At 36.0% G+C, this 27,539-nt stretch overlaps 1 pseudogene; it reads left to right on the top strand.

Moving 5' to 3' along the window:
- Positions 1 to 1,791: 1,791 nt before the first annotated feature.
- Positions 1,792 to 21,026, top strand: LOC133792043 (probable serine/threonine-protein kinase PBL12; annotated as a pseudogene).
- The last annotated feature ends 6,513 nt before the right edge of the window (positions 21,027 to 27,539 follow it).

Genomic DNA, 27,539 nt, shown 5'->3' with positions numbered 1-27,539 from the left:
TCCACCTGAGGTTCGTTAATGGGATCGATGGGATCCTAAGTGGTGGAATCCCTGGGAGCCGTTTTCTTTGTTTAGTTAGGTTTTAGAGGCATCGTAAAACTGATGAAAGTGTGTTTCTTGATTTTGTACTCTCAATGAAAGCACCAAAATGTTGACCTATGAAATTGGCCAACGGTCGTATGTACAGTATATGACACATTTTGAGCGAAATAAATATAACACATGACATAGTACAAATATCTTAAACAAACACACAAAAATTTTATAGTGGTTCAGCCCTGTTCTGATGAACATTAATAACCTAATCCACTTAGTTCTTAGTATTGAATTACTCGATAGACAATTACACTGTTGAAAAGAAGTATTCACTCGTTACTAATTTGTCCAGAGTTTCTCCCAAAATATCTGTTCCATCCTTTACAATGAAGCTCTGGGTCCTTTATTTATAGTACCCAGGGGCTGTTAGATAATCAGTAATAATAGGATCGTGGTTTGGTACACGTTTATTAGGTAGTAGAGATACATGTCCTCCTCCCCATGATTATGAGATCATGGGTTTCTTGTTGTTTCTCTGGATCGTAGTAGACAATGCACAATTGGAACCTCTGGGAAAATGCTAAGCCTCGGTTGGTCTATGAGACTTAGGTGCTAGGCCTGATGACCCTCTGGGTGCTGGACCTGTTAATCCTCTAGGTGCTAGGCCTGTGATCTTCTGGGTGCTAGACTTGTTTGATCTCAATTTGAACAAGCGTGAGTAATTCTCAATGAAGTGTACTTAGGAGTTTAGGCCGACCACCCTATGAAGAATAGGGTGGGCTGACCACCCCTGGGGGTAGGGGTCAGGCCGACCATCCTTAGGGGCTAGGGACAGGCCGACCACCCCTAGGGGGTTTTTTAACATCTTAGGCTGACCATCCCTAGCGGTTGAGGTTAGGCCGATGACCCTTAGGGGGCTAGGGCCACCCTAGGGGGTTTAGGCCTGGTCGACTTCCCTATAGGTCCTGGACCTATCTTTTTTTATCATCGGTCTTTTTTCAATAATTCATCATTTTCCCTGATTTATGATGCCACGTGCCACTTTATCATTCTCCACGTCCTCCCTGGATTTTCGAGGGATAACACTTAATATCACATTCAATGCTTTTTCGATGCACTATATTTGATAGAAGCCATAACGATGTTGTATCGATGGTCTTGCGATGTTGATTCGATGGTATCAGTTTGTTATTTGTTAAAATAATATTCGATGCTAAATCACTGTTATTTCAATGATTTCTCGATGCTTTTGTGATGCTTTATGCGATTCTATATCGATGCACAACGATGCTTTATTGATACACTATTGTATTCTGTGTAATTTGAATTAATTCTCTCTTTTTTTTTTAGATATTTTGCAGATGCCACCTAAACGTATCCCGTAGCTTGACATCCCCATAGAGGATCATTACGCCGGTCGTCTCACCAATAGGGGTTTCGAGAGCCTAACTAAATTGATTTTTTTTTTTTTGAGGAGCGTGGATTGTTGGAGAGGGTGAAGGAGTCTATTTTTGAACATTTTTTCACAACCCGTGAATTTATGTTCTCTGGGGAAATGGTGCACATTATACTTTTGCGAAAGGTCAAGTCTCCAAATGATGATGAGCTACACTTCTTGATGGGCTAAAGTGTTCCTGTCCACCACTTGCCACTGAGTTACAACCCCATTTAACGTCCTCCTATATTATCGATACATATTTTTATGTGGACCCCGAGAAAGACATTAAGTTCTTTATGTTGGAATGAGCATTTACCATGTGCGATGTACCAGAGGGGATACTATTGGCCACTGAGACGAATTATTTTATTTGGCGAGATTCATTGTTGATGGTGGAGGATTTAGAGTATTTTTACAAGTGTCCATGGGGATCCATCTCATTTGATACAATTGTGAAACAATTGAGCAGAGATATAAAAGCAATTGGTGCTACAATACCAGCTAAGAAGGTTAAGAAGACCACCGAGGGGGAATCTTCTAAGCGCGTGCAGGAGGAGTCAAAGTACACATGCAAGGGATATCCACCATCCTTGCAATATTGGGCTTACGAGGCCATTTTCGATTTGCAGAAGGAGTACGCCAAGCCCTACAGATGGAAGTTCCCTACGATGCTACAATGTGAGACCATAGGCCAACCGAAGCACACTAACGTGAAGGATATACTTTGGAAGAAACATGTAATTTATTTTAAATTAAAAATATCCTAAAAACTTTTACTTTATACCAATCAAATTCAGAAGTTTTTAACTTTCTTGTTTTATTTCCATTACATGTGTCATGCAGTTCCTTCCTCAGGCCTCGACCAGATGAGTGACAATTCTTTGAAACTATATACATCAAGACAGAATGAGATGCTCCTAGGTATGTGATGCTGGTAGATATCCAACTTGTGCATGAGGAAGGAAGACCCTTTGATGTTGAGGTAGAGGTTGCTGCGGTAGCTGAAATCGCAATGGAGGCTAGCATATTTGTGGAGGAAGTCGCGACAGAAGCTGCTCTTGATACTAGTGCACGACCTGGTGTGGAACCTAATGTTTTAAGGACTTGGAATTGTCTAAAATAAGAGCACTCACTTCTTCATAATCTCTGATTTCAATGGGATCTATGAAAAAATCATTGCATGTAAATGACACTTCCAACTTTAAGTCAAACAATGACCAATCCACTTTCAGTTTTGAAGACAACTTATCCAATAATTCTATGTAACCAACATTAATGGGTGCGTGTATTATATTACATTACCTTACGAGAAGAGAACCTATCACTAAAATACTCCTAGATAAGGATAGGGCTAAGCGGAGCAAAAAAGGTTTTCCATAAGATGGGAAATGAAAAAGGTTTACCTTTAAGGAGGTGGGCTGATATCACTGTTTGTCTTTCGGACTGTTCGATAGCTATTAAATCAAAAGGTAATCTTTCACATTCTGCTAGCGAAGAAATTATAAAAATTATAAAGCCTATAGGTTGATGCCACAAATTCCATCCCCAAAAACCATATTTTGATTGGGCCTCGATTATATCAATTGTACTTGTACTATTAGATAATTATAGTCGATGATACCATCACTGTTCCCATCGCTATTCTATAACCGTACATGAGATTTTCACCTCATACAACTTCATGAGGACCATAAATAAATCTAAGGACCGGATCCTTATTATTTTATAGTATTCTTTTTTATCTTTATATCTTTTTAAGATGGATAAGGTCAAAATTTCTCTTACAATCCCAAATTAGACCAATTGAATTCTGTATGTTTTGCTTTAATAATTATTTCTATTTATTTAAAAAAATTATTAAAATAAATTTAGTACTTCTAAATTGATCTCATCCTTTCTTTAAAAATTTAAACAATCATTTTAATTTGTCTTTGTTGAGTAATAATTTAATTCTTCAATCAAATACTCATTGTAAACATATCACTAACCCAGCTTTTTCACTTACGAAAAAGACTTCTATATTAATTCATAAATTATGATATGATTCCAATTCTATCTATATGAATATGGATAGAGAAAGGTATAGAATAAAAGTATAATAGAAAGAAAGACTAATTTTTTTTTTTCTAGTGTATGTAATTGTATTCCTTTCTCTTTTTTTTTTTCCGTTTCTATTCTTCTTTCTCATGAGAAAATAAAAAAGGGACTTACAAAATAAAGATAAATGATTATTTTATTTCCAACAGTCATCTATTTAATTGATGGTTAGGAGCATACTCTGGATCAGAATTGTGGGGAGTACTGCTTGACCATTTCTACCAACTTAAAGCCCCAATTCATATTCTTTGAATATTATGCAGAAATATTCTTTTACATAATCTCCATTACAAATCCTTTGTGTATCTTGGTGTTTCTAATCATCCACTCATTTTTTTTTCAATCATTTGTTTGTGTTAAGGTAATGCATGTATGATAATACATATAAATGATAGTGAAACCCTAATATGGTTGATCTTTTGAGCCCGCATCAAGTTAGGTTAACTAATCGCCTAATCTTGGGGTAAATGCTTTCTTCTGCTTTTGTATAGTGTTCAAACCACCTTTGAAATTTTATCTCTCTCCATTCCGTTCCCAAATACCATTGTAAGAAACAATTATATTAACTCTGGAACCTGCGAATTTCTAAAATTTAAAAGCATAAGAAAATTAGAAAAATATAGAAAATTTGATGAGAAATCGATGCGACTGCGATGCGAAATTGATACCTATATGATGCTATTCACAAGGGCATTGAAATTAATGATATTGCGATGCAACATCGACGCTCATGTGATGTAATGTCAATGCTAAGGCAAAAATAGAATGTGGCATGTATATGCAATGCATTATCGATGGTATTGTAATGCCATTACGATGCTCATAACAACTTAAGCGCATCGTCAGAGCATCGCAATACCATGGATAATGCATCACATATAACTGCCAACATTCTATTCTCATCTCAGCATCGTCATTACATCACACTAGTATTGATGTGGCATCATTGTGGCATTGATATGACATTGATTTGGCATCAATAGACATAAATATTTTTAGATCTTTTAGATCCGAAGAACAAATAAAAAAATGCCGAAAAAATACCACAATCAACACCAGAACAATTCAAAACTAGTATCTAACTATGACATTTCATATTCATAAGTAGATACAATGAGATGATACTTACCCATGAAATTTTCTCTTAAAAAATGTCAAAAGTGACAATTTCTTCACAGTATATTTTTCTTTCAGATTCGAGGAAAACATAACTGGGCGTTCGATATAGTATACTTTGACAATTTCACGTTGGGTTGCTGTACTTTTTAGCACCTGGGGTGCGTGAGTAGATGGAGAAGAGAGAGAGAGAGAAGTGTGTTAGATGTTAACAGTTGAGAATTTTTAATGAAATGGGCATTTTTGTCCAAAATATAATTGGGAGCACATTAATGGGAGGAGTATTTATGTTGGCATATTAAAAAGTTTCATTATGTTATAATGCATATACCCTGGAATTTCCCTTTTAATATTTACTCAATTACACCTTTGTGCTTATCAATAATACCATCTTATTTTTGAAATATACCCAAAATATACCATTTTATTCTTTACTAAACAATATAAAAATATCTCTTAAACTCAATGTTGTTTATACTTATTTTTGAAATATCATATTGCGTTCATATTAATTATCCAAAATAATTTAAAGTTTTATAACATTATTTATGACTATATATATATACATAAAACAATTAAAATTAAAAACCTTAAAAATATTGAGTCATTTAAGAGCGAGTTCTTTTAGTTATGTCTTTGAAAATCATCAAGTTATTTAAGAGAATTTTAATTTTTAAAATTTATTATTAAGTATTTTTTTTCTTTTTTAAAAAAAAAATACAAATAATACTATAAAATTTGAAATTATTTAGATTACTAATATAATAGTATGATCTTTTGAAAAATATATTTAACGCTTAGTTTTATAATTTTTTGTCTAGTTCAACAGTTCAACGATGCAAACAATTTCTCATTAGTATCAAGTCATGAATGTATTTTTCTTGCCCCTAACCTCAACTTATTGTTGAAAATTGGTGTCATCCTTTTTCTGACTCTATAATATAAATTGGATGTGAAAGTTATTATCAATGCTTCTTAAAGATGTGTATATAGGTGCACCTGCAAAAAAAGAAGGCCAAAATTTTACTTAATTTTTTTTTTAAATATAAATATGGTTTTTTTAATAAGTGATTTTAATAAATATGACATACTAATGACTTTCCCATATTAATGACTTTTTTAACGTAAGTTTTAAAATGACATACTTTTTTACAAATAAAAACTAAAAGATTTTTTTATAATAAATTTTAATTAAACTATAAACTGTGGCTTATTTTCTTAAAATTGCATTTATATAGAAAAAATACCATATATTTGAAAAAATAATAATAAAAAGTCATATTAACATAAATAAAATAGAAATTCCATATATATATATTTTTTAAAAAAGACTAAAAGAAGAAGTCATATGGGATGTAAATTCATTCATTTTAACACTTGAACAGTCTAGAATGGACCAATCATATTGGTTTAGGGATGTTTATTGATGCACTTTAGATATTCATAGGGTTCATATTACATCTCAACTTTCCAGGGTTCTGTGTGTGTGTGTTTTTTTTTATTTAATGTTTGTCGGTGCTAATAAAATGACCTATGACTTAGGGAGATGTCCACTAAAAAATACACCAGGAATTTGCATGGTTCATCATTATTTTGTCATGGGCAACATCAAAAAGGGGTTATATGCTAATATATATATTAGAATAAGGGAAAATTTGAGGTCCTACTGGTTCTTGTTTCCTGGTTGCTGACTCATACACAACATGGATCTGTAACATCTAATGTGGATATATCTATCCATTTATAAATGTAAGACAAGGAAATATTTAATGACACATTTATATTATTATGATTACACTGTGTAAAATAAAGTATATAATTGTGGTTGAATTGATGTCATTGTCAAAGCGATTATTGGCGAAAGAGTAGAAATTGGACAAATTTGGATTGCTGGAATCTTTTCCAGCATTGTCCAAACTCCAATGCAAAACTATCTTTATCTATCTTGGACCTTTTTATTTATTTATTTATTTAGATAGTGTTCCCATCACACTATAATCAACTACTCCAGTAACGAAATTTTCAATTATTATTTTTTGTTTTTTTTAAAGGTTATGGTTTCATGGTAGCAAGATGAATTTTAATTAGTCCACGTTATTGTTAAAATTGAATTTTAATGATTACTTGTTAGCATGATTATTGACGAATGTAGTTACATGTTAATTTTAGGATTTCTAGTATAAATAATTTTATGTTTTCGATATTTGATGATTTAGTTCATGAGAAACACTTTTTGACAATCAAGTATTTTAATTTTACATATAATAGCAAATGAGTCCTTACCGTTTATTTTTTTCTACAAAATTCGTACTTTTAAATGGAATATTTTAAATTGATTTATAAAACTTTCTTTTTGAAGTGTAAAATATATAGAAAAATACTATTGTCCATAAATAACTTAGAATTTAATAATAATAATAATAATTACTATTGTTTCACCCAAAAACTACCTTGACGACGTGACAAGAAATATGGACACGTGGCGGCTCAAACAACAACCTAGTCAGCAAGAGTCTCACCGACTCTCGACCAGGAAACAAGAAAAGATTCAAGGAGTTGTTTCATCACTGATTAAGACTTAATCAAATGCTATTCAAGGAATCGCTCACCAGGCTGGTCGATGCTTGCTCGACCATGGCTGGTCGGTTAATACGCAAAGAATGCCCAAAGTTAGTGAAAACTAGATATTTATTAGATATTTAGTTATCTTGTATTATTTCATCCATATTTATTATATAAATCATGTAAGGCCCACGATCCATTGATGTACATTCTTAAGCCTACAAATAAATGTCTTAGTGAATCATTATTTCTTACGCTGTAATTCTTTAATCTTTAGAAAATTTATTGTTTAAGGTACTTCTATACACATATCTTGTATTCTCTCAAACTCACGAAAATTATTTGATCGTATTTATCTGATCAGGGGTTTGAGACTTCTACATAAATAAAAGTATTAAACTGGATGTAGCATTCTGGGGCCAAACCACTATAAAAACCTTGTGTTGTTTTATATTTCTAAAGTTCAGCTCTCATTTTATATCGTTTAGTTGACTAAGTATCGTTGGCCAAATCGTTGGTCAACAACTATAATGACAATACTACATTACTAATACAAAATAGTATATTTATATTTTATATACAAAACATAACACATTATGATAAGAATCAATTGGTAATCAATTTGTGTGATATGCAAATTTTCATTTTTTGTTTTGATACTAATTAATGATGTTAATCAATAAGAACAAAATGCTAACAGTTGAGGAGCGAACTACCGAAAAGTCTCGAGTAAAGGAAGAATGTATAACTTCCTCTGAGAATAACTCACAACATGTTTGGTTCCCACACAAAGGCCCCTTGGTTGTTCATGTCCAAATAGCTAACATGATGGTGACAAGGTGCTAGTTGACTTGGAAGTTCAGTCAACATACTGTATAAGTCATCCTTAGAGAGAATGAAACTGTCTGTTCGAGATTTGGAACCTTGCAAATAGACCATTTATGGTTTTACTGGAGAAAGGCTTGCACCAACAAGGTCGATCAGGCTTCCAGTTACTGTAGGAACCACACCTGCGAACATGACAATACTCACGACCTTTATAGTAGTTGACCGTCCTTCCTCATACAATGTAGTTATTGGAAGGGCTATTCTGTGGAGTTGTGAGCAGTTACATCCGTATGGCATCTTGCCATGAAATTCCCAACTAATTCAGCGACAGGATGTGTTTTTGGAAACCAAAGGGAGGCTAGGGAATGCTATAACTCTTTGATTATAAAAGCAAAGAAAAGTGGAGATAGTACAAGTTTCATTTCCTCGAGCAACCCTAATGGATAGAAAAAAAGGTTCCAAGGAGTTGTTAATGAGCTGAGTGCCTAGTTAGGTGATCAAGTCACCAAATATGGTGTTGCACAAAGAAAGAAGAGGGAGATAGATCCTTGCTTTGGGGATTTTGTTGAAGAGATTAGACCTGTGGAGGATCCAGTGGAGATCCAGTAAGAAGAAAAACATCCGACTAGAGTTGTGAAAGTCGGTAAAAACTTAGAAACAACGATAAGAAAAGAGCTTAGAGTTTGTGAAAAGAAATCAGGAGGTTTTTCTCTTGGTCGCATAAGGACATGGTTGGAATCAATCCAATAGTGATTAGTCATGTCCTGAACATAGGCAAAAAAATTCCACCAGTGCAGTAGAAGAGAAGGCTGCTCAATAAAGATAGGTCGATAGCCTTAACATAAGAAGTTGAAAAGCTAAGAGAGAATGAGTTTATTCATGTAACATTTTATCCATCATGGGTCTCAAATCCCGTCCTAGTCCCTAAACCAAATGGTAAATGGACGACATGCATGGATTTCACAGACCTCAATAAAGCTTGCCCAAAGGATCACTTTCCACTACAACCAAATAAGTATGCATCCCCTAGATGAGGAACATGACAGTAGTTGAATTACAATGACGAGATTTGAATTATGAAGATGAATGAATTTATGAATTTGGTTTAGGGAAACATGACAGTAGTTGACATCATTTTTTGTCAACTTAGAAAAGAAGATCAATTAAACTTAAAATACAAGAGGAAACCAATAATATAGACGCGATTTTTTACGTGGTTCAGCAGTTAATATCTGCTTAGTCCATGAGTCTGTGTTATTAACTTCTTGGAATTCTTTGGTGGCTTTCTGGAAGCAATTGTATAGAGTTTTCCCAGTATTCCCTTTTTTTTCCTACAATTAAATTGTCCCACTCTATTTATAGAGGGGTTTACCGAATCTCTTCCCACAAAATTCGGGGAGTTATTCTTCAAATCAATTACATAAATGCAATTAAATGAATACCGTTACTACGTACGCACATATATCCCATGATATTTGGGATTTAATAACAGATTACATCAAATCCCTTAAATGTAGGGATTTTACAACAATAAACATGTCGACACACAGCTTGTGAGCTTGGGCGTTATATTTGCACACCTTCGAGACCGTTTACCTATTGCGAGCTCAACATCTTGGTTCACCTATGTCTTCAACAAGTGATGTTATCAAGACCATCCTCTTCGAGCTCACAATACTCAAGCTCGGACCGTATTGTCTGATGGTAGGAGGTTTATACAAGTGTTGAACCACTGTCATTATGACTTCGAGCCTGACTTATAACCTCGGAACTTCTTCGAGATCGCGTAATTTTTGAGCTCACTACTCCTGAAGTTTTCTCATTTACTACTTAACGAGACTGTCTTTGACTCTCTTCAATGCTGATTACATGATGAATATGCTTATTTTGAGCTTACATCTTACGACCTTGACTTTCGAGATCAAAATCTCCATTCTTGAAATCTGGGTGTAACATTTGGCCCCCTCAACAGTATTAGTTCAAATCCTATGAGAAGGAAACTTTTTAACTGCCTCTTTCAAAAACTAAGCCATATAATACACTCGAGTGTGGACATGCGTCAGCCACGGGTTGCTTAATCAGAGTACTCGAGTACTTTTGTAACGACCCAAAATTACTAATGAGGCTTAAGGGCCTTGATTAGTGTGTCGGGAGGGCATAATTATTTTATGTGTGATTTAAATTGTTAAATGCATGATTATGTGATGAGCATGCTTATATGATTATATGGATATATGAGTATTAGTATGCATGTAGGCCCTGTTTAGCTTATAGGGGGAATATTTGTAATTTTGGACCGTTGAGGGCATAAGCGTGATTATTTGTGATAAACTATTGAGACCACATTATTATGTGTATATATTTGCAGCTGGTGACTTGAGGCAATCCTAGTGAGCGGTTTAGCGAAAAAGTCACGGTGGGGATTTATACTCGGCTCAGGGGGAGCCTGGGGGTATTTCTGAGAACTTGAAAAAAAAATTGAAGACTATTTGACATTGGGAAAAATAATTGGTGAATAGTTAGGTGACGAGATTTATGCGGTAATTATTAGGGACACTTGAGGAATTAGCGGGAATTGGGAACAAATGACCAAAATGCCCTTAAAGTGTTTAAAGGCTTAGGATTTAATGGTAGGGCAAAATAGTCATTTCATAGTTAGAAAAAGGATAAGGGTCATACTGCTTTTTATACTTAGTGGAATCTGTAGAAAGTTTTAGAAGTTGAAGGAAAAAAGAAAGAACGAAAAAAAAAAGAGTACATGACCTTTCTCTCTCGAATGGTTGTCTTCCTCACCATTTCTTGTGGAATTTGAAGTTGTAAACTCAGAGAGAGGCTAAGTTATGTCTTGGAACTTTGATCCTTGAAGTAACTGAAGAGGGTTAGCTGGAATTAACTATCAAATTAAGGTAAGGTTTGAGGTTGTATTTTGAGATTTCTGAGTTTTGATGAGATTGATTTATGAACTTGAGCTTTGGATGGAAATTAAGGGATTTGAGCTTTGGGACTGAGGAGCTAAAGGCTGGAAGAGCATAGAGAGCTACCTAGGGTCGAATTCTCCATTAAAGGTAACAAATCTAGACTTGATCATTTGAGTTTCTAGGTTGTTTCTGGTTTTTCTGATGAGTTCTTGGGTTTCAAACTCAATTCTTGTTTTTCTGTGTTTAATGATTCATGTGGCCAAGTTTGATGTTGTAGGGCCATGTGGGAGGAGATGTAGTGGATGGTGGGCTTAATTTGAAGTGTGGTTGAGGTCTGGAGGGGTTTTGGCTTGGGGAAATTTGAAGGAAGAACTCAGAGTGATGTTGGTGCTGTCTGTAGCGCTGTAGCCCTAGCATTAGAGCGCTATAGCACTATGCTTGGTTTAGGGGGCCATTTTTGTCTCTGCTTGTAGCGCTATAGCGCCCACTTTGTGGCATTGAAGCGCTACCTTGCCTCTAGAAGTGGATTTTGGGTATTTTCTTAGGGTTTTTGGCTTGGAGGCTCGGGGGTCGATTCCACCACCCTGTTTGGTAGAATTAGGGCTTCCCGAGGGCTCGGGATTGGTCCTGAGGTTAGGTTACATAATTGAGGGTTCTATGTTACGTTTGTGACTAGGTGTATGCTAGGACTCGGACGGGATCGTGCTCGAGGATCGTTTCAATTATCCAAAGCGCTCAGAATCAAAGGTAAGAAACTGCACCTGGTTATGTGGTTATGTTGGGACTAAGAGTTCCCTATATTTGTATGTGATGTCATGAGATGGTATTATGACATGGGGACATATGATAAACAGTCTAAGAGTGGCGGGATCAATATTTGCGCACAGGGCGCGACTCGGCCACTGGTAGCTGAGGTTAAGTACATAATCACTGAGCTCGACCTAAGCGAGCCAGATTCAGTGGGATAATCAGAGGGTTCGGCCTAAGGGTGTCGACCTTGGATTTTGGTTTGATATGTTTATTGTTGTTTAAACTAATGATTGTGACGAGTTTGATATCTGAATAACTGATTATTGGCTTGTAGGTTGGTATCATTGTTTATGTGAGCAATATGACATGTTGTATATTTGATTGATGATTTGTGAATTATCTATCTATTGGTTGTCGCTTATGCTATGCATTATAGTTTTCTTGCTGGGCCTTGGCTCACGAGTGCTACGTGGTGCAAGTAAAGGTAAGGGCAAGGTGAACTAGTCCTGAGCAGGAGAGCTCTGGGGCTGAATGTACATAGTCAACTGATCGGCCGCCATGGCCGAGGATTGGTATAGGGACATGAGAACCTAAAATGTCTACTTTGCCCTTAGAGTGGCAAGTAGTTGTATATTTCCTGGAATTTTGTAAACTATCCTTAAACTTTATTTCTTTTGGGATCCCATATATGAAATGTTTATTTAAATGAAATGTATCTTTTATGAACAAAATCTTTTAACCTTAGTTCAATTATAGTTTCAGTAACACATTTCTAACGAAATGACTTGATTAACAAGTCTTGCACCTTTATAAACACACAGTGTAACGGTCTTAGCTACCCAGGGAATTACAACTTGGTATCAGAGCATCCTAGGTTTAAGGGTTCTTGAAGACTGGCAGGACATGTACATTCACCGCTAAAGACAAGCTTGAATCACGGTTTGGTAATTGTGTTTGCTTGTTTATATGCTTAAATGAATGGAAAGAAATATGAATTCTGATATCTGATTGATTAACTAATAGGGCCTGGCCCTTGACTGCTATGTGATGACAGCAAGGCATGCTTATTAGCATTGCTGTGTATGTGAATGAATATTTGAATAAACTATTATATCTTGATTGCTTGTGAATGATTGAGTTCCAATGGTTGATTATTGAAGGATTATTACCCTGTCATCATAGTCTGACCGCCGAGTCATTGATTGCAGATTAACTTGGATAGCTATGCGTCCAAGATCATCTATACGATAGGCAAGGGATGATGACTAGGGCCAGACCCCTCCGTCAGTCCTTGAGAACTGGCAGCAAATTTTGGCAGACATGCAAGCCCGACTTCTGAGCCAGGAAGAGCAGATCCGAATTTTGAGATAGCAGGCTCCATCAGGGAGTGCTGCCCCTATTGTGCCACCTGCAGTGGTACCAGTAGTATAGCAAGCAGAGGTTGGGAGCCATTGCATGAGCGGTTCAAGAGACAACATCCTCCAACTTTTGAAGGGAGACCAGATCCACTGAAAGCTGAATAGTGGATGAGTGTGATCACCACTATCTTGGACTTTATGAAGGTAGAGGGTCATAATTGAGTGGCCTGTGCTGCATATATGTTGAGAGAGGATGCCCGTATCTGGTGGGAAGTGGCATCATAGACCAAGGATATTACTACTTTGAGTTGGGAATGAATTAAGGATTTGTTCAACCAGAACTATTACAATGTTACCATCAGGGCAGCGAAGGTTAATGAATTTGTGGGATTGGTTCAAGGCAATCATTACAACAATTTGTAGTATATATTACATTAAAAAATAGCATATATTTAGAAGTGCTATTAATGGTGGGTGATTAAAAACACACAGAACATTATATTTTGGCGCCATATGAATAAACCTCAGGCGCCAAAATGAAATTTTTTTTTTAGTCTCATCTGCCAAATTCCCTAAATCTAAGTTACCCGAAAAATTTCTCTTAGCCTCCATCTCTCACTCTCGTCTCATCTCTCCGCCCTCTCCGCCTCACGAAGTCTCACTCTCGTCTCGTCTTTCCGCCTCACGAAGTCTCCATCTCTCACTCTCATCTCGTCTCTCCGCCTCACGAAGTCTTCTCAACTCATCTCTGCCTCATGAAGACACGCTCCAGAGTGGAGCTTCTCTGCCTCACGAGTTCTTTCTCTGCCTCATGAAGTCACGCCTCACGAATTCACGCCTCATGAAGTCACGCCTTCCAGAGATCTATCTCTGCCTGACGCCCACTATCTTAGGTTCGTTTCTCTCCTCGGCTTACATCTTTTTTAAGGAACGATACCATATGATTCATCCCTCTGCCCTACAATTTGTAGCCCTTGGGTTCTTGCTCTCCGTGGGTGAGGAGTCTGTGTTCACAGGTGCTGTCTTACATTGGGGTCATCTGTCGTGCCATTTTTCTGGGCCATTGGGTTCATGTGAGGTGGCGTGGTAAAGGGTTTCTTTTTCACAATCATCTCATATGTTTTATTTAACAAGCTAGGTCAGTTGGGAGTCTCAGAAGTGAGCGATTAGCCAATCTGATTGGGTGTTGCTGCGAAGGAGATGATAGGTTGTTGGTGGCCAATTTTATGCCTCATGAAACTCTCGCTAAGCATCTTTTTCACTGTAAGTTACTTTATTTCTTTATATATATATTTATATGTATATGTTTGTACATACTTCCGTTTCGTTTCCTTTTTATGGGTGATTATTTATTAAATAAAGCTAAAATAACTGAAAGTAAAGTTGGGAAGATGTATTTGGTTATTGTTTGGCTGAAAAATGCATTGTAGGTTTTTGACTTGTTCAAAATGACCAAGACTGAATAAAATTGATGTTTCATTCAAGATCTTTGTTATTAAAATGTTTTTCATGGGACTTAAAAGTGAAATATTGGTATTTAATTGCCTTGATTGCCCAAGTACTTGCTTGTTTATCATTTTGGAAGTGCTATTGATGGAAAGTAGTGCTTATGAATTGATATTTATTCTCTCAAATAAACCTCTAATGTTCATTCACGACTCAATTGAATTGAATTTAGCTAAGAATGATTTTGTGATTTTTTTTGGATAGTTTGTTTCTTATGATTGCACTGTTATAGGGGATGCTCAACCAGTGAAATGGGCCATGAGATTGAGGGTGGCTTTGCATCTGACACAAGCTCTGGAGTACTGTAACAGCAAAGGGCGTGCATTGTATCACGATCTCAATGCCTACAGGGTTTTATTTGATCAGGTAACAATGGTTTCTTTGATATTTATTTTTTATTTTTATTTTAACACTTTTAATTAAAATAATTTACTATTGAGTTGGTTGTGATCAATTATCAGGATGGCAATCCCAGACTATCTTGCATTGGCCTCATGAAGAATAGCAGGGACGGCAATAGTTACGGTACAAACTTAGCATTCACTTCTCCGGAGTACCTGAGAACTGGTATTTTTGTTTGCTTGAATAAGTGAAATAATGTGTTCTTTTAATGTGGATTATCATTGAACGGGCATCACTATGTTAGATATTTGCAACTGAAGAGCCATTTCTTCATGACTTTAGTAATGGAAATTCCAAGAAAAATTATGTTGATGGAAAAAGCATTGCTGTACTATTTTCCTCATGATATCTTTGGTTGACGAGTATAAAATATTTTTTTTATGAAGCTGAGAGAATTTAGTCTGGTAGCAATATGATATATACATGATACGATTCAATTCTTTGTTGACAAGTAGAGTGACACCAGAAAGTGTGGTTTACAGCTTTGGAATGTTGTTGCTGGATCTTCTGAGTGGAAAACATATACCCCTAGTCATGTGAGTTCACACTTTATTCTTACTACTACTAGTAAATATATGTACATCAGTTCATAAGCACATATCTCTGGTTTTAACTGGATAATAAGTTGGATCAACATTGTTGGTTTATATTGTTTGCAGGCACTTGATCTAATTTGTGGCAAGAATTTTCTGATGCTTATGGATTCTGCTCTAGAGGGTAATTTTTCAAATGATGATGGAACTGAACTTGTGCATTTAGCTTCCCGCTGTTTGCAGTATGAAGCACGTGAGAGACCAAATGCAAAGTCTCTTGTCACTTCTTTCATGTCTCTTCAGAAAGAAACAGAGGTGTGTACTCTGCTTGATCCTTTCATTTTTATGTTTAGTAAATTTGTTATTCTATTTTATTAGTTATCTTTTTGCCTGAAATACTATTTTTTGCACACTACCTTTATGTATTTTTTTGTAATGATGAAATGGAGATCATTGGCACTTGTCTAATTGAGGATACAACCAAATTGGATTGTGAGATTTTGGCCATTTGATAATTGAAAATTTGCTTCCATATGCAAGCAAATTATGAAATTATTGAAACCTGCCATTCTCATTTGATAATGACCAAGTGCTTATCTCCAATTACTCAACATGGTATGTACTCAACTCAGTTTTTTCTCTTGTTTCTTTGTCATTGAGTTAATATAATATATGGCTTCAGTGTATTCTAGTTTCTTGCTTGACCTTTTATTTTCTTGAGTTCTTTTATTCCTTCCAGCTTTTCCTATATTCTGAAGTTGTTTTTGAACTAAGAGAGATGAGTAGGTATTTAGCAACTTTATTTTATAATTTAATTTATATTAATAACAAGGATGGAAGGAATCCATTGAGCGTTTATGTGGCTACCTAGTAATAATTTTACAGAATAGGTCTATATCTATATGCAAATTTATATTATTTATGCTTCTTTCTTTGATACTTTTGATAATTAATATGGTTTTTTAAGAGTTACTATAAGCACTTAACAATTTGTGATTCCGACAATGTTTTGGTAAAAGATGAAAGTATCTTTAGAATGGGTCCATTATTAAGAGTTGATCATTTATGCGTTAATTTCATCTAATATAAATATTCAACAGATTGCTTTTTGACATAGTGGTTATATAATATTTTGTATTGATTGCTTTTAGCCAGGTCTTAATGAGAAATTAAAATGCATGAAGCAACATGCTTTTAGACCAGTTCACATAATATTATTGACTTCGATTTAAAAGGAATGATTTATTTTTTCTTATTATTTTTAAAATAGATTTTGGGAGATGAAAAGAATGGAAATGGATTATGCAAACAACGATATTCTTGGAAAAGCAGTTGAGAAGAGTCTTAGCAGCATTCTAGCAAGTGAGTTTTATTTAAAGATGCATGTTAGATTTAAAATTGTTCAAAAATCTTATTATTTGCATAGATTGATATGGTAAATAACTTAAATGTATTGAAAACTATATTTTATGTTATAAGAGAATTTGAAAACTAATATTGGTGGGGCTTTAGTATGATTTATGCTTACTTAGTTGTGGCAGAGGAATTGGTTCGTAGTAATTAGTTGGAGGATGCCAATAGGGTTCTCTTGTGGGGTGGTGGTTTATTCTTGTCCCATGTGCCTTTTTTTTTAATTTTTTTATGGAATAGACGTGTACAAGTAATGTTAGCATTTTCTTTTTTATAAGTTGATGCAATGTCTTGAGATTATTCCTTTTAAGGTTGAGGACTTCAGCTGTAGTTGTCTGAGTTATGATTGATGTTTACAATAGTGATTGTATATAATTGCTGCATATATAACATGTTCAGTTACGTTTTAATTGTAGTCATAAGGTTTCTTGTTCTACTAATTTTCTTTATTGATTAAGATAATATATAATGTATTTTCTTAGCTATGCATCTACATGAACTGTTCTAATAGGTGATAATAAATAAAGCAATCTACATTTGTTTTGATATGAGTTTTTTCTGCTAAACCATCTAAGGGCTTCTCTTTTCTTCACTCCATCCCACTCTTGTTGAATTTGATTGTTGGTCTGTTTAATCAAAGAGGTGTTCTCTGCATTTTCTTTTCTACTTGGCTATTATTAGTATTCATTGAAAGGCTTATATGGGAATAAAATTGGTCTCAAGAGTCAAGACAGTCCATGGTGGTAAAGCAACTGTATATGAACCTATCATTTTTAATATCTATTTCCACTGAACCATTGATAATGAACCAATATCACTCTTCTTCATTGGTTGTAATAGCTTTTGGGGAATGTGGGTCCTTGTGTGTTTTCTTGACCCTGTTTTTATTTTTGTTACCATGTATTCCTCCACCATAAGTGAGCTCTCAATGTTATTGAGAGGAGGTCAATCTTTGACCTCTTTCTCTTTTTTAAAAAAAAAAGATGAGTGGGGTAAATGTATCAAAAACTATATTTTATGCTATAAGAGAATTTGAAAACTAATATTGGTGGGGCTTTAGTATGATTTATGCTTACTTAGTTGTGGTAGAGGAATTGGTTCGTAGTATTTAGTTGGAGGATGCCAATAGGGTCCTCTTGTGGGGTGCCAAAGGTACGTGGCTTGAGAGCTATTGATGAGGTCTATGACCTTTTAATAGTTGAAGATTGAGAAATGGGTATTGGTTTCTACTGAATATGTTGAGCCACTGAATTTTTTTTAGGTATTTCTTAAGCAAGTTTTTTAATGACCATAAAGATATTGGTTTACATATACATGTTTCATTCACTCTTTGATTATTTTATACTGAAAAGCTTTTGTATTGATAAAGTGTGGCTTGTAAAATTCTATTGTTCTTTGTATTTTATCATGAGAACCTTTTTTTTTATTATTATTATTCATGTTATCATAAAGTTTTTCAAAAAATTATTGCATATGAAATGTTTGATAATAGTTGCAATAGAAACTATTAATGTGTTGTTCTCATTTTGGATATGGTTTCTCAATAATCTTGATTTGAATGGGTGATCTACATGGTATAAGTAATAATAAAACTAGAAAATGCACATTGCCTAACATATATGTTAGAAAGTAAAAAAAGAAAGAAAACTTTCTTATTGATGAGCTCATGACACTACAACAATTTTGACTATATGTTACAATAAAAAAATTACATGCTTTTCTACTGGTTTGATGCTAGCTCCTTTGTTCTTATTTTTACTAAGAATATATATCAAGATTGATTTCCAATAGAATATAATATAAAAATTTAGAGTTTGATTTTTTTTTTCTTAACACATTTTCTTACATTATCTTAATTAATTTGTCTATTGATGTTGATAGTTTATTAATTGGTATGTAATTTTTCTTTCATTTTAGTGGCGTCATTGGATTTTAAATTGGAAGGAAACTTTATTTCCAACATTTTGCAAGAGGTATCTTCTATTACTTTTGTTTTTGTTGTAATATTATGCAAATGTTAGAAGCGTTTGAATATCTTAGATATTCATCCATAGTGAAGTAGGTCCTGAGATTATTATTGTGTGTTGTGGTGATAACGGAAGGTTGAGAACTTGTGTGTCTTAGTGAAGTAGGATCTAAGAAATTTGTGTGCTGCGGTGAGATAAGGAAGAAAACTTGTGTGTTGTTTGAATATTTTGAATTGATAATGGTAGATGGTTGGTTGATAATATGGGAGGAATGTTTTATGATTTTATGTAGAATTATCTATTATTATCTTATAATTAACTTGTGTTTGGTTGATTGGTTTGGTTATTGGTAGATTAATTAGATTGTTAAAAGCATACACTTGTATGTTTATTTATTTTGATTTTTCTTTTAAGTTTTCAGAGACACATAAGAAAAATTATTAATGTAATTCTACTTTCATGTTAGTGGCTCAATTAAATTCATTTTAGTGGCTCAATTAAATTTCAAATTGGAAGAAAAATTTATTTGAAATTGTTTGGAGTTTGAGTAATTAATTTTCATTTATATTGATGGATTAATTTGATGATTCTTACTGTATACTAGCCATTTTTACTTTACATGAAAACTACCATGTAACTAAGATTTTGAAATTCCTAGTTTTATTTTTTCATTTCTCAAATTGATTGCCTTGTTGTAAATTCCTTAATCATGTAAATCAACTTTCATATTTATCATCTTCTTCTTAGATCTCTATCAAAATTGGAAGGGTATCCTGTAACTCTTGTTTTTTGGTTTTTTGTTTGAACTTTTTTTTCCATGTATAGGCTTGGCTATTCTTTTTATTGTTTAGTTAGCATGAGAATTAAAAAAATGAGAATATTTATATATGTAGTTTTCTACTGTTGTTATTTGTGGTTTTTCCACATCCTTGTATATTTTATAAATTAATACAAGACATTTTGTTTTAAAAAATGATATTTATCACTTTTCTTAAAAAGTTAAACTTTGATGACTTTATACAAAAAAAATATTATTGTAAATGGTTGAAAATATATCTAGACAACTTAATTATGCATCAAAACGTCTCTGTCCATGTTCATTGGTTGTCTTTACAAATATAAATTCAAATTAAGACAATGCAAATTATATAAAGGCAGTTGTTCGGAACTTTTCAAGAGTAATTACTATGAATTAAGTGTAGTGAGATTATTATTTGGTTGCCATGACAGTGACTTGTCCATCTTTAGTGACTCTCAATGTTGTATTTTGCGATTTCTACTGTCTTCTCTTTGGAGTCTATTTTTAAAATTTTGAATGTCATTATTTTTAAGTTTAAAAATTAAAGAATATTATATTTTGTCATCTCTTTTTTTGTAACTATTCTAATATAGCAAACCCAAAACTTATTTCTTGATGGCCTCACGTTCTTCTTCATCTTTTTCTTCATTTTATCCTCTTTGAAGCTTATCTCTTAGTGTAAACTTATTGATATAATTTTTTATAGCATCTTTATCTCTAAATATTATTTTTAATATTTGTGACTGCTTACCTGTTTAATGGTTATATATATATATTGTTTTTCAAGGAAATTTAGGAATAGAAAGAAACAATCATTTGTTGGTACTTCAAAATAAGAGATAGTGACTGAAAGTATTGTGGCTGAGTTAGTGTAGGTTGAATTGCAATTCCTTCTTTTAATTTTCATTTGGCTGAATTAGTGGTAAGGTTATGTTCATTCTTTAATTTTTTTGGGATATTTTTGTTACATCGGTGATTGAAAGTATTGTTTATTCTCTTCATATAATAACTAAGATTCATGTTTAATTTTTAGGTTGTTCTTTACTTTTGTATTTTCTTCTTTTAATTTTGATGCTGAATTCATGATTTGCTATCTTACTTGTAAATAGAATACATCTGCTAAGAGTGAGGAGCAATCAAACAATGTTCAAGCAAATCAATCCACAACAAAGACAAGTGCACAATGGATGGCGAATTGAAGGATGGAGCAAATTTCATGGTTTATTTTTTTGTGTATCTTGCAATGTTTTTGTTTTTCATTTTTGAAGTAAAAGATGTTTAAGATTATAGAACTTTATTATGTATGTTTTCAACCTTAATTTAGAATTAAGATCTCATGAAGTAGCCACAATCATGGTTTGAATTTTCATGTAATACTTATAGTTTATCAATCTATTTAATATTACATTTTGCGATTAATTTTGATACTTTTTTTATCCAAATACGATAATAAAAACCTTTTCATTTTAAAAAAAAACTTATGATTATCCTTACACAACACAATTAAAAATCTATTATCTAGACTAAAATTACAAAATTTTATTACTGGACCTTTAATATGACATTTATGGCTATTTTGGATACATATTATAAGTGTAACAAAACGTTATGATTTATATAATATAACAAACTAAAAATGCTACAAAAATAATCAATTATAACAGTTGAAAAGTGTTATGCAAAAAGTTTAAGATTAAACTTCAAATTTATAACCAATTACTCTAACTAAATGTTATTATTTTAATATGATAGCAACAAAAAATGTGTTATGGAATACTTTAAGATAACATCAAACATAACATTCAAAAACTGTTATAGAAAAGACGGGACTTTTAATAATAGGGGCTACGTTAGCGTTTTGAAAAGTGTTATGAATACCTCCGGTTAGCATTTTTTAAGTGTTATGAATACTGTTTTTTCTTGTAGTGAATATGACTATTATAGAATATGCCCTGAAGTTCGATAGACTTGCGAAGTTTGCACTAGATCTTGTGCCTACTGATGCAACTAGGTAGGACAGATTTATCAGAGGGCTTAATGCTATGATAGCCCGAGATGTGAGGATTACAACAGTTCCTGGGGGACAACTTATGCCTAGGCTATTGAGAAGGCTCTTACCACTGAGGAAGCAGAGAACAAGATCTGGAGGGAGAGTGCGGTAGGGTGGGAGGACCGCAGAACGGTGCCTCCATACTATGGATCTGGTAGGGGCAGAGGCCCCAGTGATCTAAAGAGGAAGACCCCTAATGCTTCGACCGCTCCTGGTCCTGATAGGAGAGGTCAGGGTACTCAGAGTGGCCGTCGGGGAGGTGGTGATTCATGGAGGAGCTATCCTGAGTGCACGAGGTGCAGAAGACACCATCCGGGCGAATGTTGGGCTAGGGCCTGTTATGTGTGCGGGGTGGTAGGATACCTCAAGAAAGACTACCCAACAATGAAGAAAGGGGAAGCAGAGAAGGTGGACAGCTTGACTCCAGCTCGAGTGTTCACCCTGACGCAGGCAGAGGCCGAGGCTAGTCCCTCGGTGGTGACATGCCAGCTTTCTAGTGCTGGCTCTCCTTTAACTGTATTGATTGACTCTGGTGCTACACATTCATTTATTTCTAGTAAGGTGATTGATAAACTGTGTAGACCTAGTGAGTATTATTCTGCGGGGTTCAGGACTATATTGCCTACATGGGAACTGGTAGTTTCTAGGAGGTGGATTAAAGCACTGCCAGTAATAGTTGATGGTAGGGAATTATAAGTAGACTTGATTGAGTTGGGTATGGAGGACTTTGACATGATTTTGGGGATGGATTGGTTGGTCATATATGGAGCTATTAATTGTAGGAAGAAGATGGTGACCTTTGAGCCGGAGGGCGAGGATCCCTTTGTTTTTGTGGGAACAGTGTGTAGACTCCGCATACCCATGATATCAGTGCTGAGAGCTAGAGATTTATTACAGGGAGGATGTATAGGCTTTCTGGCTAGTGTTGTGGATACTACCAAGATGTTGTCAGTAGGGCCGGAGGAGACCAGATTGGTTTATGAGTTCTTGGATGTATTCCCCAAGGATTTACCAGGGTTGCCATAGCATAGGGAGATTCAGTTTGTTATCGAGTTAGTGCCAGGGACAAAGCTAGTGTCGAGGGCACCATATAGAATGGTACCAACAAAACTGAAGGAATTGAAGATACAGTTACAGGAGCTTTTGGATTTATGGTTTATCAGGCCTAGCTACTTGCGATGGGGTGCTCCAGTCCTATTTGTGAAGAAGAAGGACGAAACTCTGAGAATGTGTATAGACTACAGAGAGTTGAACAAGTTGACTATCAAGAATAAATATCCTTTACCAAGGATTGACGACTTGTTTGATCAGCTGCAGGGAAAGACAGTATTCTCAAAGATTGATCTTCGATTTGGTTATCACCAGCTGAGGATCAAGGGCAAGGATATACTGAAGACGACCTTCTGAACAAGGTATGGGCACTATGAGTTTCTAGTCATGTCGTTTGGTTTGACCAATGCTTTAGCCGCCTTCATGGACTAAATGAATAGGGTGTTCAAAAAGTTCTTGGATCAATTCGTCATTGTTTTCATTGACAACATTTTAGTGTACTCCAGTTCAGAGGCAAAGCATGAGTTTCATCTTCGACAGGTTCTGCAGAGGTTGAGAGAGCATCAGTTGTACGCTAAGTTTAAGAAGTGCGATTTTTGGCTACCAGAAGTGACATTCCTTGGACATATTGTTGGTGCAAATGGGATTAAGGTGGATCCATCTAAGGTGGAGGCAGTTAGAGATTGGTCGAGGCCAAGGAACGCCTCATAGGTTCGGAGTTTTCTCGGTTTAGCGGGTTACTACAGACGGTTTGTGGAAGGCTTCTCGAAGATTGCGGCACCAATGGTAGAATTAACACGGGAGAATTTGAAGTTCGTCTGGTCAGACAAGTGTGAGAACAATTTTCAATAATTGAAGCAGTGAGTTAGTACTGCACCTGTGTTGAGTCTTCCTTCAGAGAAAGGAAAGTTTGTAGTCTATTGCGATGCGTCAAGGTTGGATTTGGGCTATGTGTTGATGCATAATGAGAAGGTTATAGCTTATGCGTCCCGACAGCTGAAGGAGTATGAGCAGCGGTACCCTACCCATGATTTGGAGTTAGCAGCAGTGGTATTTACACTGAAGGTTTGGTGGCATTATCTGTACGGGGAGAAGTGCGAGATATACACTGATCATAAGAGTTTGATGTACTTCTTCACACAGAAGGACCTAAACATGAGGCAGAGGCGTTGGCTAGAGTTGGTAAAAGACTATAACTGTGATATTCTTTATCACCCAGGGAAAGCCAACGTAGTGGCAGATGCATTGAGTCGGAGGGGCCTGGGTCAGTTATATACTTCCACCCAGATTTTTCGAGAGTTACTTGATGAGATGGCCAGAGCAGAGACAGAATTGGTGGTGGGCCGGTTAGCCAACATTACGTTGTAGTCAACCCTGCTAGAGCGGATTAAGGAAGGTCAATTGGTAGATGCTCAGTTACAGGAGGTTAAAGAGAATGTCTTAGCAGGAATAACTAAGGACTATTCCATTTCTGAGGTTGGTCTGCTACGGTATCAAGGTCGGATTTGTGTTCCAAGTGATGCGGGAATTATACAAGAGATTTTGGATGAGTCGCATACTACGCCGTACTCACTTCATCCAGGTACCACGATGATGTATCAAGATCTACGGATGTTATATTGGTGGCCCGGGATGAAGAAGGATGTGGTGGAATATGTGGCTAGATGTTTAACCTGTCAGCGGGTGAAGTTTGAACATCAGCGACCAACAGGGTTGCTTCAACCTTTGCGTATTCTCGAGTGGAAATGGGAGGATATTGCGATGGACTTTGTGGGAGGTTTACCTAGGACTGTAGGGCTTCATGACTCGGTGTGGGTGATAGTGGACAGATACACCAAGTCAGCTCATTTTCTTCTAGTGAAGACTACATATACAGTGGATCAGTATGCAGAGTTATATGTGAGGGAAATCGTACGTCTCCATGGGGTTCCTAACTCCATAGTGTCAGTTCGGGATCATATCTTTACCTCCAAGTTTTGGGGTAGTTTGAAGAAGGCTATGGGGACTCAGTTGAAGTTCAGCACGACCTTTCATCCTCATACTGATGGATAGTCTGAGAGGACGATTAAGGTATTGGAGGATATGCTTAGAGCGTGTGTGATCGATTTTGAGGGATCGTGGAGTAAGTATCTCCCGTTGATTGAGTTTTCATACAAAAACAGTTACCAATCAATAATTGGAGTGGCTCCCTATGAGATGTTATATGGGAGGATATGTAGATCACCCATTCATTGGGATGAGATGGGTGAGAGGAAGTATTTGGGGCTGGACATGGTTCAGAAGGCCAGTGAGGCTATTGGGATGATCCGAGCTCGAATGCTCGCCTCACAGAGCAGACAAAAAAGCTATGTTGATCCTAGGCGTATAGACGTGCAGTTCTAGGATGGGGACCACGTGTTTCTTCGAGTTTAACCACTGCGAGGGGTGAGAAGGTTTGGGAAAATGGGCAAGCTGAGCCCTAGATTCATTGGACCTTTTGAGATCCTAGAAAGGATCGGACAAGTGGCTTACAGGTTAGCTTTGCCACTGTCGTTTTCAGTAGTTCATGACGTATTCCATGTTTCTATGCTCCGGAACTACGTCTTAGATACGACACATGTGTTGAAGTATGAAGACTTGGAATTGCGGACAGATTTGTCTTATGAGAAATGACCGGTTGAGATCTTAGAGCGGAAGGATAACGTCTACGAAATAAAACGATTCCTCTAGTTAAGGTATCATGTAGGAATAGTAGGGTTGGGGAGGTGACCTGAGAGCTTGAGTCAGCGATGCGGGATCAATATCCTGAATTATTTAGGTAAATTTCGAGGATGAAATTCTCAGTAGGAGGGGATAGTTGTAACGACCCAAAATTACTAATGAGGCTTAAGTGTAACGACCCAAATTTGCAAATAGGGCTTAGGGCCTTGATTAGCGTGCCTAGAGGGCAATAAATGAATTAATATGCTAATATGTGAATTTATGTGAACATATGATAAAGATGCATTTTTAGTTGAGTTAAATGTGCATGTGGGCCTCATTTGGATAGTAGGGGTATAACTGTGATAAATGTGATAAATGCAATATATATGTGATTTATCTGTGTAGCATGACCCAAGACAGTCCTGGGGAGCGGTTAGCCAGAAAGTCACAACGGGGTTGAGAATCTGACTCAGGGCGAGTCGAGGGGTAATTTGGGCCTTAGTTATTATACTGGGTTATCAGGGTATCGAAATAAATATTTGGAGATATATTTGAGGATAGAATGTCTAGGAGGGAATATTGGGGAAATTTACCGTTTTGCCCTCGGGGACGTTTTGGTACCCCGAGCCTTGAGGTAACCTTAAAGCTTAAGTTAAATAAAACAAAGTTTAGGAAGCTAGTGGGGACTTACAAACCGACATTCACCTTTCCTTCCCAACTGTAGATAGTTTCTCATCTCTCTCTCTTTCACTCTCTAAGACAAACTCAAGGGAATTAAGCTTTGGGTGGCCATTAGCCAAGAACTAAGGATTGAAGCTGAGCTTAGGATTTAGAGAATCTGCACAGAAGTATAATTCATCAAGGGTTTCGGCGAGGCTCAAGTTAGAGGACTGTGCTCGGGATAGCGGTGCTCAGAGAGCTCGGGACTCAGGTAAGAGAACCCTTGTTCCTATAGCGCTTGTACGCAGGGCTGAGCCCCAATATGTTTGAATGGCAGGGTGTATCCCTTTGATTGAATTTGTTAGTGTATAGTATCTGTGTTATTATGGTATGAATGTTATTGTGTAAATGTTCTGCAAGAGCCAGGAATGGCGCAGGCCGAGGTCGGCAGGGGCCGGGAACGGCAAAGGGTTGGGAATGGCGTTAGGCACATTGAGTGCAAGGCCGAGTACGACAAGGGGCCGGGAGCAGCATTGAGCACGTAGAGTGTGAGTTGCCGGGGCGAGACCCTAAAGGATACCTGGAATATCCTCACGGCATGGGCCACGAACCCAAGGCCTTGTAAAGCGCCTGGGACGGCTTGGCCGTGTATGTTTAACTTATTAATGGCCTGTTATATGCTTAGTGTTTGTTTTGCATATGTCATCTATTTGTGGGTTCTCTTGCTGGGCTTCAGCTCACAGGTGCTCTGTGGTGCAGGTAAGGGCAAGGAGAAAGCCAACCAACCATGAGTGTAGCAAGCATGAGGTGGCGTGTACATGTTTGGCTTGCCTGGCTGCCATAGCCAGTGGATTTTGGGAGATGGTTGTTATAAAACCTAGATTTTGTCGTTTAGCCGACTTAGTTGTATTTATATGTTGTAAATATTTCTAAACTATATTTTGGGATCCCAGGTGTTAAAGTTTTATGATTTTCAAAGAAATAGAGTTATTTCTAAAATTTCTACTTTGTTTATGACTTAATTACACTTTTTCTTTAAAAGCCTCAATTAGCGAGTGATTGCACATCTTTTAAACTCACTTGGTAACGGCTCTAAGGTAGTAGGGTGTTACAACTTGGTATCAGAGCAAGCCAAGGTTATTGGTTCTGGAGATTGGCCGAACATGTACGCTCGCTGTCAGAGACAAGCTCGACTCAGGGTTGGTTGGTATGATTGATTAATATGCCTGAATATGTGCCTGAATGCCCTATTTTCCTGCTTATCTTATATAGAGCATGATGAATGAGTTAACATATGCATGATGCTAGGGCATGGCCCATTGTGTGTTATATGCTATCTGTATGCTATATGAGTTATTGTTTGTGGATGGCTAATGT

The sequence above is a fragment of the Humulus lupulus genome, chromosome 7 (genome assembly GCF_963169125.1).
Source record: "Humulus lupulus chromosome 7, drHumLupu1.1, whole genome shotgun sequence".
Lineage (NCBI taxonomy): Eukaryota > Viridiplantae > Streptophyta > Magnoliopsida > Rosales > Cannabaceae > Humulus > Humulus lupulus.
This window is presented reverse-complemented; position numbering and strand designations above follow the sequence as displayed.